At 42.0% G+C, this 12,997-nt stretch overlaps 1 protein-coding gene across 1 annotated transcript in view; it reads right to left on the bottom strand.

Moving 5' to 3' along the window:
• The window catches only part of LOC147663475 (palmitoyltransferase ZDHHC6-like), a 142,195-nt gene extending 129,677 nt beyond the window's left edge, over positions 1-12,518 (bottom strand). Inside the window, exon 1 of the mRNA XM_086950421.1 lies at positions 12,377-12,518. The gene's annotated coding sequence lies outside the window, so the exon portion shown is untranslated. The remainder of the gene's footprint in view (positions 1-12,376) is intronic.
• Between the last annotated feature and the right edge of the window lie 479 nt (positions 12,519-12,997).

The following is a 12,997-nucleotide window of genomic DNA, read 5'->3' as shown; positions in this document are numbered from 1 at the left end:
TGATGGGAGCAGTCTAGTTCTCGCAGCCTACATACTACTTAAGGACATGCAAAGGTGGGCACGCAGCGGACATCTGTAAGTTTGCTACCGTCGCAGGCCTTTCTTTTAATTGCAGAATACTTATTCCCCGTTTCTAAATGGTTTTATATGTGCTGTCACTTGCCTTATAGTGAAGTAGTCTTTAGCTGAAGGGGGGACTCTTTGGAAGTTGATTTATTCGTTTTTACTCTCCTCAGTTTATGTGTTTTTGTGGGTTTCACTTACTTTATATCTGTGAGGCACTGCACTTTCTATGTGGTTCTCCAATCAGCCAAAGGTGCTCCCGCGCTGGTCTGCCGTGGCTTGTGCCGTTTGAGCGGAGGGCGTGTTGCGATATCTTCTCAGGACCTGTTTCACTTCCGGTTGGAGTGCGCGCAGTTTTGTTGGGGGCAGTTTAGTTCTCCCAGCCTACAAACTACTTAAGGATATGCAAAGGCGGGCGTGCAGAGGACACGCCGACGGTCACCCAAATGCAAGCCGTCTGCGCACGTCCGGAGCCAGGACCCGTGGTTGTTCCTCTGGGGATATAGTGTGCTACTCTTCAGAAGAGATCGTTGTTTGTAGGATAATAGCAGACAAAGACTGCCTCCACTCCATCGTAGTGGGTACAGGAATGAATGGATGTGGGAAATGCAATTGTTTGTTTACTGCAGTCACTGAGGAAGGAAAGGGGTCTTGGAGCCCGCCAACCACTCCCTATTTTTGCTGTCATTAAACTGCAGGTCGCTAGGGAAACAGCCATGAAATTCGTGATCTATTTACGGATCAAAACTTAATAATGAGTGCCTCCTTATGCCATCCGTTACCCAAATGTTGTAATCCTAGGGGACTTGAATTTACATTTGGGTACAGGCCTTAGGTCTAGAACAGTTAGTCCAAACTTCTACGCATATCAGGGGCCACATTATATTAGATAATATCTTTTCTAATAGTATTCAGGTGGAAGCTTTGCCACCTGTGCTTATAGTATGGTCCTATCATTTGATCCTCACTTTCAAGGTTAAGAATCCTAGGAAGGTCTCTAGCAAACAGAGACAGGGGTCAGAGACTATATTTACTCGGAAATGGTCTTTACTTACCCCAGATTCTTTTAAGGACAAACTGGCTTTGAGCGCACCAGAATTAACAGCCGCCACACAGATCGCATACAAACTTGGATTGGATTAAGGAGGCAGTGGATTCCTTAACACCTCAGAAACCCTGCAAGAGTGAACGCTTAAATCCTTCAGCGGAATGGTTCTCAGAGGAATTAGCATTGCTTAAAAAAAAAAGAGTTTAAACATCTTGAACGTTGTTGGAGGGTGAACTATCAGACTGGGGACAAGATTAAATATCTAGAAGCGCTTACATTTTATCACAAACAAATTAGGAGAACGTGCAGGGACTTTTATACTAATAACATTGAATCTGCAAAAAATACCTCAAAAAATATTTTAAGTCTAGTGAAACAACTCACTTCCTTGGAGCGCGTTACAACCGTACTGCCAGCATCAGCAGACTACTGTGACAAAGTAGCAAGCTTCTTCATGGAAAAAATAGAAAAGATTTATGCTACCTTTCCTTAAACCAGTAGGAATTAGATTTGTGCTCCACCTAAGAATGAAAAACTGAGGGAAGCTTTATTTTTCATCCACCAGTGGAAAGAGAAGTACTCCAACTTATGTCAGTAGTCAAATCAGGTTCCCCCATGGATATGATCCCTCCGATTATGCTATTAAAAGGGAGGAAAGCTATTGCACCGGTGATTACAAACCTGCTGAATCTGTCTTTCAGCTCGGGTCAGGTTCCAAACAACTGGAAACTTGCAATAGTGGTGCCATTATTAAAGAAACCATCTTTGGACCTTGTACTTCCAGAAAATCTGAGACCAGTATCATTGCTCCTATTCTTTGCAAAAATTGCAGAGGAATTTTTAAACATTCAATAGACTAAATTCATAGAAGAATGCCAGGTGCTTCATGAAACTCAATCTGGCTTTAGGGGGCGCTGCACAGCACCGAATCAGCCTTACTCTTGGCTTCTGAGGCACTAAAAATAGCAGCTGATGAGGGAAGGACGACAGCATTGATCTTGTTGGATCTGAGTGTGGCTTTTGATATGGCCTCCCGCTGCCTTATTCAGGAACGTCGTTTGGATGCTGGTATCAGAGGTGGTACATGGGAATGGATCAAACACTTCCTACAGAATAGATCCTTCCAGGTTGTACAACGCCCCTTCAAGTCTGAGATACGCCCTGTGTCCCAAGACGAACCACAGGGATCTGCTCTCAGCCCAACATTTTTTAATGTGTATATGCGCCCACTTGCAGATATTGTACTGAAACATGGGATAAAACTGGTGTCATATGCTGATGACACCCAGCTGATTATTACATTGGAGCAAAAGGATATAGAGGCGACGCCTGAATTTAAAACTGCTTAAGTGACCTAGCAAATTGGATGAAGCTCAGCTGCCTGCAATTAAATGCAGGCAAAACCGATATCTTGGTAATTGGTAAGCAGCTTTCCACCTGGTCACAAAGGTGGTGACCAGAAGAACTAGGACCAACCCCGACGCCCAAACCAAAGATTAAAAATGTGGGAGTCTGGTTTGACAACACCTTATCTTTCACAGAACAGACATCAACCAGGCACGTGTTTTGGCCTTCTAAGAATGCTACAAAACTTTTTAGATATTCTTCCTCCAGATGCCCAAAAAAACATTATGCAGGCCCTGGTTACATCTCATCTAGATTACTGCAACATCCTCTATTGAGGGGTAACAAAAAGCTATTTCAATATGCTGCAGAAAGTTCAAAATGCAGCAGCCCGGGTGATATTGAATATCATGAGGCGTATCCCTGTGGGAACGACCCTAAGGGAGCTACACTGGCTACCAGTGCAGGCCAGAGTTACTTTTAAGGCTCTGCGTTTCTGCCATAGGATTCTCAATGAGAGAGCGCCTAGGCATCTTCACCCATTACTTACCCCTTACAGACCTATTCGGAATCTTAAGTCCGCGCGGGCAAGCCTAAATTGGTGTTGCCAAAAATCCAAAAGGCATGTTTGGGAGATGGGTCTTGTGGCTTTTTATCAGCCAAAGCATAGAATAAACTGCATTTGGAGCTGAGTATGCAGCCTTCTGAAATGATGTTTCGGAGAAAATTTAATACTTGGTTCTTTCAGTCATCCCCAGGGGGACTGGTGTTAATCTCGTTTTTTTTCTCATATAGGTCTTTTTGCTAGGACTAGGGGTGGGTGGATAGGGTTCGGCTGTTTAAAGACTGGGAGGTCTTAGTGTGGGGACACTCCGTTGGAGTAGCCAAGTCCTCTGTAAACTTTAATCTAATCTAATCTCCTTGTGTTTGCTTTGTTCGCCCTAAGTTGGCAGGGTATGCCCAGACGTGGGTCCCTTGCTCACTTTGCCACTGGATTCAGGCTAGCCTAGCTGATGAAGGGTGTTACCCAGAAACCGGTCTCAAGATGCTTGTTTCCGCTTCAGGGAGAACCTGGCTTAGCAGTTCGGGCTGGACTGTTCCCTTGAGGCACACGGTCAAGACTGATTTGCATATAGCTGGGTCTGAACTGAGATGGAAAAATGAGCTAAAGAATGATGATGGATTCAACCAAGATCTGCGACTGGGGGTGAGTGTTTGAAAAGTTTTAGCGCTCCGTACATCATCTGCTTTATACCGCAATGCTTACCAGTGTCTGCAAAAAACAATCAACCTCCCCAACATTCAACTTACGATTTAGCAGACTAAAATTCAAATTGAAACTGGGACCACTCAATAAAGGAGTTCTATATCAAAAATAAGTTTAAAAGATTATAGAATTCTTAATGTGAACCATAAAGAAAAAGATATAGATTGGCATTAAAACTCAGATACAGAACACCACTGATTACAAAACAGAGATAGAGACCCAATTCACAGATGGTGTCAGCTGCATAAAACTAGCCTCTGACCCCACCAAGGAACTTACCAGACTCAACGTCAAAAAACAAGGTTGGTGGAGGGTCCAAGGGGAAAATTATTTAAAGACCAAAGGACAGACAAACCCCTTATTCACAGTATAACAATACAAAAGTACTGTCAATGGTCTGTACCACTAACGGGGGCAAAGAAAAATGTGACGGACTCTGTGCCTACCTATAAAGTGTGTACAACAAAAAGGAAATGAATCCCATCAGCCCACCCATATGGCAGAGCTTCATCATCTGGGATAGAACCAAAGATGGTCCGGTTAAGGAACCACACACCTGTTGGAATTATGTGCTTCTCCAAACCTAAGGAACCACCAGTGATGGATCATACCAAAAGTCAAATCAGTTTGGAATGGTGTGGGATGTTAAATTGCAGTGAGAAAAAAGTGTGCAAAAAGAATCAAAAAGTAAGATGTAAAATTGGCTACCATGATTTAAGGAAAACTTTATTAGGGAAAATCATGGTGTCAAGATTAAAATGAGTGTGAGACAGTTTGACACAATAACTGTCTATTAAGGATGGTATTTGTCCAACATGTTTCAGCCATTGTAGGAATGTGTACCCGGCTTTCGTCAGGACCTCTTAAACACTACTGCAATTAAGCTTGACCTAAGCTTAGTGAAAAAAGCAAAAATTAACTCAAACTAATGATACAAAACATCCTACCGTACATTGGATTTTCCAGACGGGGGATGTCTGTTTCATAAGGTATTTAGGATTCTTTCCTAAAAAGGAAAATACACAACAAGGGACAACAAATAGGTAGAACACAGACACACATTTCTATTATTTTTGCGCTATATGTTTCTTTATGCCAATAGGTCATTCTCCAAAACGATAGAGATATGTTTTTTTATTTATTTTTACTCACCCAAAAATGCTTGGGAGAAAGCCTCACCTCTTCCTGGCCACTGCTCAGGGTTGGAGGCCCGGTCTAATTCGTGAAATAGAATAGTGGGTGTCTGGTTAGATCACATCCATACTAATGATTCACTAGCACAAAGTGCTAAAAACCTAGGCATTGTTTCTGAGTACATGACAGACAGCAACTGCAAGGGCTGGCGTGAGAGTGAGACACTGTTAGTAACAAATCTCTGATTCTAACAATATATCAATGTAAGAGCAGTGAAAAAAGCTCTTCAAGGCTGGCTGATAGCGAACCTAGTTCATTTAGTAACAATAATGCATAAGGAGCTCATCAAACTTATATGCTGATATCCAGAGCGCTCTCCTAAGAATGAAAATAGAGAAACGCTTCGCTGTGTAAAGCTGGAAAATAAGCGCTCTCCTAAGTATGAAGTAGGAAACGGCTTCGCTTTAGAGAGCTGCATGAGTTTTTACTTGCCTGGAACAGGGAGGAAGTTGATATGTGTTACATGGGCCAATGAGGATGCTTCATAGCTGTAGGACCAGAGTGGAAACTGCAGTATCAGACAATGGAATAGTTTTTACTAGAACAGGAAGTGGCTGCTTCTCAAAGGAAGTGTGCCACAGTGCAACACAGCGAAGGGTTTCTCTATTTTCATTCTTAGGAGAGCGCTCTGGATATCAGCATATAGTCTGTTGGATTACAATTACAAAGTGGAGCTTGATGAGCTCCTTATGCATTATTGTTACTAAATGAACTAGGTTCGCTATCAGCCAGCCTTGAAGAGCTTTTTTCACCGATCTTACATTGATATATTGTTAGAATCAGAGATTTGTTACTAACAGTGTCTCACTCTCACGCCAGCCCTTGCAGTTGCTGTCTGTCATGTACTCAGAAACAATGCCTAGGTTTTTAGCACTTTGTGCTAGTGAATCATTAGTATGGATGTGATCTAACCAGACACCAACTATTGTATTTCACAAATTAGAGCGGGGCCTCCAACCCTGAGCAGTGGCCAGGAAGAGGTGAGGCTTTCTCCCAAGCATTTTTGGGTGAGTAAAAATAAATAAAAAAACATCTCTATCGTTTTGGAGAATGACCTATTGGCATAAAGAAACATATGGCGCAAAAATAATAGAAATGTGTGTCTGTGTTCTACCTATTTGTTGTCCCTTGTTGTGTATTTTCCTTTTTAGGAAAGAATCCTAAATACCTTATGAAACAGACATCCCCCGTCTGGAAAATCCAATGTACGGTAGGATGTTTTGTATCATTAGTTTGAGTTAATTTTTGCTTTTTTCACTAAGCTTAGGTCAAGCTTAATTGCAGTAGTGTTTAAGAGGTCCTGACGAAAGCCGGGTACACTTTCCTACAAGGGCTGAAACATGTTGACCAAATACCATCCTTAATAGACAGTGATTGTGTCAAACTGTCTCACACTCATTTTAATCTTGACACCATGATTTTCCCTAATAAAGTTTTCCTTAAATCATGGTAGCCAATTTTATATCTCACTTTTTGATTCTTTTTGCACACTTTTTTCTCACTGCAATTTAACATCCTACACCATTCCAAACCGATTTGACTTTTGGTATGATCCATCACTGGTGGTTCCTTAGGTTTGGAGAAGCACATAATTCCAACAGGTGTGTGGCTCCTTAACCGGACCATCTTTGGTTCTATCCCAGATGATGAAGCTCTGCCATATGGGTGGGCTGATGGGATTCATTTCCTTTTTGTTGTACACACTTTATAGGTAGACACAGAGTCCGTCACATTTTTCTTTGCCCCCATTAGTTGTACAGACCATTGACAGTCCTTTTGTATTGTTACTTACTAGACTCATTAAAGCTTCAAATGATGTGGCTCTTGAAGAGGGTTATCTTACAGAACTAGAGTAAGATTTTCTTAATAAGAAACAACCCAGAATGCCTACCATGTACACCCTACATAAGGTTCACAAGAACCCTACACCCCCCCCCCCCCCCCCCCCCCCGGGACACCCAATTGTATCAGGATGCAGCTCTATTTTGGAACCATTATGTAAATATGTGTCTTTTCTTCTAAAGCCCTGTGCTAAAACCATTATGAGCTACCTTGAAGAGACCATGGAAACCATTCGACTGGTTGACAAATTGATATTCAATCCCATAAAACAGCTAATGCTCACTATGGACATTGTGTCTCTCTACACAAGTATACCCCAAAGATCTGCCTTGGAAATTGTAAGGTCGGTCTTAAATAACCGGTCAGATTCCCTACTGACTTTATCCTGACGCTGCTAGACATCGCCATGATTTTTTTCATGATAATTTCTTTCTTCAAACCAAAGGCGTTGTAATGGGCGCAGGCTATGCACCTGTTCCAGCCATATAATATAGATAACTTTGAGAACAACACATATTATAACAATATAGTTCTTTGGAAATGCTATATTGATTATGTACTGCTAATCTGGACTGGTAGTGAGGGAAAACTCAGGGCTTTTCATGATTGGCTTTATGAAAAATCGCAAGATATAAAAATCAAGATCAAATACAGTCCCACAAACATTGACTTTCTTGACATCACTATCAGAGCTGACAAAAGCCAACTGTACACAACCCTTTTCAGAAAGAGTAGTGAAAGGAACACCTTATTACGCTATACCAGTCACCACCCCACAAACCTGAGGGACAATCTGCATTATGGGCAATTCCTGAGGCTATGCAGGAATTGCTCACAGAAACAAGATTTTCAAGAATCTGAGGACTTACACAAAAGATTAGCAGAACGGGGCTACCCCAATGGTTTACTGAAAAGGGGCCATAATAGGGCATGGCACAACTCAACAGAAACACTCTTTGATCACATACCTCGGGTGAATAAAACCATGGACAGAATGATCTGTGTCACTGCTTTCTGCACAAGTTCAATGACATAAGGCGGATTGTAAATAATTACTGGAGACTGATATCTGATGATATTGACATGAGGGAACCACCTACGCATTCGTTTAGAAAAGGGAAAAGTGTCTGCGATCACGTAGTCTGCTCCTGCCTCGAAACTCCCCCTCAACCTTCTTTATGTTCCCTGTGGAACTTGCCGCAGATCATTGGGCATTTCAGATGTGGCAACTGCAAGGCGTGTAACTTAATAATGGAGACAAAAAGTTTTAGTCACCAAGAACAGAGGATGCAGCTAAAAGATCATACCAATTACAATAGCACCAATGTGATTTACGCTATTCTGTGTCCTTGTGGTTTACTCTACATTGGTCAGGCTGGACAGAAGGTAAAAACCCGAAAACTGCAACAATGCAGCAGTGTACTTCGTAAAGTCCAGGGGGCTCCTTTGGTTGAACACTTTCACACACAAAAACACCCAGTGGAGAGTATGACATGGCTAGTCCTTGAGAAGTTGGCTTTAGGCCCAAGGGTTGGTAAACTAGTGGGTATTCTGAGTCTGTGAGTGCAAATGTATGCACATGTTGGGCACAGTAAATAAAGCACAGTAAATAAAGGGCTGAATGAACAGGAGGAAACTAATAGACCACTATCCATGTTTAACACAGGATGAGCATGTCTCATCCCCCACCGTATCCACCAGATTAAATTACAACACGTCCTGTTTTGACCGACTAGATAGTTGTCAGAGACCGGGTTCGTTCTTCTCCTTTTTTTCCCGGTACACTCATCCTTGCCTCACACTGTGCCGTGATTTGAGTGGGGAATTATTTTCTACATAGACATTTTTCTGTATGAATATGAAATCATGTGCATCTGTGATGCCCGCATGATGCACAGCCATGTACACGCAATGGGTATAAAACCATAACTTTGGCCTCTTAGAAACCATGGGATACAGTATGACAGACATGCGATCCACACATATTTTTCTGTATGAACACTCTTTGCCAATTGTTTGACATGGTTTTATGTACTGGGTTTAAGCAAATGTGATAGACGCAGGACTAGTGATACTCCTGTTATTTAACCTAATCAGTTTCTAAGATTTCATGCAACTTACTGTTAGACTGCATAGAAACTGGGACATCGCTTTTTAATTCCATCAGTAAAAGTGTGTGTAGGTTTTGAAGCAACGTGGCAAAGCCTGTATGTGTTATTGACTTTGTCCAGTCACTGTCGGGTCACAAGAACAGTGTGACAGTGTACTTTTAATTCACAAGAGGCTCTCCTTCCTTTTTATGAATACCTCATGCTAATACTGTTATGGACATATGCTAAGTCCTCACTAGTCGATTGCCCGTATTTGATTTCTTTTATTTCATTGAAGACCTCCTTTTACCGTGGAAAGGTTGCTATCACACGCTCCCTTCCCAGACGCCGTCTGACGCAAGGGAGGGACAGCAGCTAGCGACTGTTCAGACAACGTACAAGTCAGTGAGTGGACGCTGACCGTATCGGCTTCTATTTGTGGATCCCCTCTCCAGGACTCCTCATACAATATGCGCTCAGAGACGGTTCCCGAATATAGGTAGGTGCGGCCCTCTTAGATAGCTTGATTTTGGTATTACGATTCCTCCGTGTAGGAAGTAACCCAAACTCCGCCATTCTTTGTCAATTACAGATCCGATGGATTCGGCATCATTCATGTTTAAGCACCAAATGATATTTAAATAGATTGTTCCAGGCGCCTAAGATGCTTTTGGGGGTGAGTACCTTTGGTACATATTGACCCACTGAATTAGCCAGTTTTTTATTCTGATCAATAGGGATTTTTGTACAGTACATATACATGCATGATCCTTTTAGGACCCTCAGATTGTTCGTTTGTGGAGCTTCACGGCCCTAGTTTCGATCCTGGTGCAACCAAGGTGTAAAGAAGTAAAACCCTTAGGCGAGCCTACCCTACACATCATGAACTACATCTTTTTCGGTCTTCTCGCCTTATAATTTCAATGTGATGGATGTGCCAATTATTTCCAGCACATCCAAAGATTGGTTCCGTTTGGACCAATAAAGAATTGCTTGCTGATCTTCCAGCCCCCAGGAGCCACTTGGTCCTAGGCACAAGGCTCACCACCAATTCCCTATGGGTGGTATTTAGGTGAGTTAGACCACCTTCATGTTGGTACCCTATGTGTACACTAACGACCTGGGAACTGATTAGATCCCCCTTCCACCATTTCTTCACAGGTTGCTCTCCTTTCTGTCCTGATGAGGACCCAGTTCTAAGTAAAAATCATCCTTCCCTCCATTTGGGGTCGAAACGTCAATATCTATAATCATATCAACCTGTACTGGAGATACTATCCACGTCTTAACTATTTTAAAAAGTAAGGGGTGTATCTTAAGACTGTGAATGTTCGTATTACAAGGGCATTGCAGTCAGACGTTCTCACATTCATTTGCTCATATTAGTTGTATATTGGCACTCAATTTTCAACCCTTCTTGACCTCTTCACAACCACTTTTCTAATCACCTTCCTTGTAAAATAACTGCATAAATGCATTGGTTATTAAAATGTATGAAAAAAAAAAATGAATTCTTTCACATTTTTGAGTGTGTGTTATTAATCTTTGGGTACTAGAGAAAAATATTCCCGTCGGGAACAATTGTGCTTTGTACCATTTCATACCCAGGTCCTATGGCTATTTGGGTTCCCCAATAGTTTTGTAAAGGTAAATACAGAACACAACATAAGAAATTAAGAAAAATTACTAATCTAAGCAGCTATATTTCTCTAGATTCTAAGTGTCAGACTCATGTAGAGTACTTACAGCTTTTTAAGGGAGAAGGCAAAAGTCTCAATTAATCAGACAGAGTCTCTGGGGGAAAATGACAAGATGTTCTAGCATCTTAAAAACGTAGGTATTTTATACACACTTTATGATTATACAATTAGAAAATCTGCAAATTCTGCATGTGCACGGCATGGTCATGGGTAGGTAGGTAGCAATGGCAAATCAAACTCTCAATAATTAAAACTCTTAGAAATCTTCACTGTACCTCCAAAACAACTACAGTCCAGAGATGTTCAATACAATATGAAACATTTCTCTAACAAAAGCTCATAGAATTATGTTTTTCAACAGGCCTAAATTGGAACTTCCAGAGGAAATCCTTCACAATGATACACAGTGAAAAGTTAAATTTAGAACACGTTTTTTAAAGAAAATCAGCATTTATGTCAATTCACTCTCTGCCACAGGAGGGCTGTTTTTTCAAGGACTGCAGTGACAACAGGCACATCAAGGTGCGCGTGCTCACACTGCTCACGTCTCAAAGTTACGGCATGACGTCATGCAAGGTGAGCTTTGTAGGGGAAGGGGGGTTTCCTTTCTATTTTTGAACCCCATGAGCACCAACATTGTTGTGGTGTCACCAGGGCTTTCAGTGGAAGCTTTTTCTATATTATATACACACAACATACCATAGTCGCGGCTTATTTATCGTATGCAACTAACAACCATTGACAAAGCCAATAGTCCTGACTTGTTGTAGGTATGATGTCACTTGTATCATATATCTGGATGCAATGACAGAAACAGCGAATTACAAGTTGGGCAGCACACTGTGCTCAGCACAGACTTTTAGCTTACGTGATTTTAGTCACGCCCTTATTTACATTGGCCACGCCACTTTGAGAGACCCCACAATTTTTTTCATCCCACTTAAAGCCCTGGGCAATTGCCTTGCACAAAAATGTTGCATAACCATACTATATTATTGCTCATACGTCTAATCGATACAATTAAACCACACTATGTTATTACTCAAACTTCTAGTCAATAGAACTTAGTTGTTTCAAGCACATCTTCATTAGTCATTGGTTATGAGTCCGATCCCTCATTAAAATCCCTAATTCGGTTAACCAAAATATGCACACGAGAACAAAAATCAAATAGTATTTTCTAGGATCTCCACCACTAGCATTGCCCTAATTGACCGTCATTTCCTACATCAATGCCAGAGGCGCAACTAGAGCAAAATTTCGGGGGGGGGGGGGGCTGAACCTTTAATCAGTAGGCAGAGTGGAGCTGCAGGGCCTCCAACAAGGGGTGAAACAACAGCAAGGCCTAATTAGCATTCAAATGGTCTTTTAAAGACCTGTGAAGCGTTCGGGTGCAGAAGCTCTCGATTTTTAAACCAAAAATGACTTTATTTTAGCTGTCTTTCGCCTGAAATTGCCCCTGCTCCAATGCAAGTCAGTGGGGGAAATGCATTCCCCATTATTTTTTAAATATCCTACTTTCCGGATCTGAAATGTTGGTATGTATGCTCAAGTGGGAAAATGGTCGCTTTTAGCATAATGGAATCAAGAAATGCTGGACACCAACGACTGCAATGTCCATCTCTTCCAATCCAAACAGACATGCCAACAATCACGAGCAGATCAGCCCATCGCCACCGCGGTCAGCACTTCCAGTCATTCTCAAAGTAAAAGCAGCCGATACACCACCGCTCTCTGCCATTTCGTGCAATCTCCGTCACATCCCAGTAGTACTGTCAAAGCACAACCATCTAAATTCAGCAAAAAAAGTTTTCAGAATTGTAACAACCTCATATGTGACTCCGCTTCGATGCAGGTCTCAGATAAGGTGACCGTCTAAGTCCGGGATCGAAAATCCACCCTAAGCCCCGTTGTGACATATGTCAGTAATTTTTGTACTTCCGGTTTGCAAGACAGCCAATCCTACGACTGAACAGGTTCTAAAAGCAATATGTAGACGAAGGACTAGTTTATTGTAACAAAAGCTAGGATTGGCGTTCTCTCGGTATCTCAGCCAATCCACGTGCGCTCCACAAATTCTGAAGTTCTAATTGGCTGTGGAGCACGCACGTGCCCTTGGGCCGTCCTACAGCGGTTTATCTAAGTCGAGTCAGTTGCAAAACTTGACAATAAAACTTGTGACGGGCCATCTCGGACAGTACAGACACTCCGCTGCCGCCCAAGATTCTAAAAGGCAAGAGGGTGGGTTTGTGTGGAGTAGTTAAAGCAGGGCTGACAGAGGGAGGATTAAGTGAAGGATAGTCGTACCTCGATCGACTGACAGCAAGTCCGAAGCTGGCCGGGCAGCAGGTTTCTACTGGAATGTTTCTAGTCCAGATTGAGACCGATGTTCCCTAATGCATGTTTAGCAACATGTTTTGGTATGTTTAGCAACATTTAATAAGACTCG

Source organism: Lissotriton vulgaris, unplaced genomic scaffold (assembly GCF_964263255.1).
Source record: "Lissotriton vulgaris unplaced genomic scaffold, aLisVul1.2 SCAFFOLD_675, whole genome shotgun sequence".
NCBI lineage: Eukaryota > Metazoa > Chordata > Amphibia > Caudata > Salamandridae > Lissotriton > Lissotriton vulgaris.
This window is presented reverse-complemented; position numbering and strand designations above follow the sequence as displayed.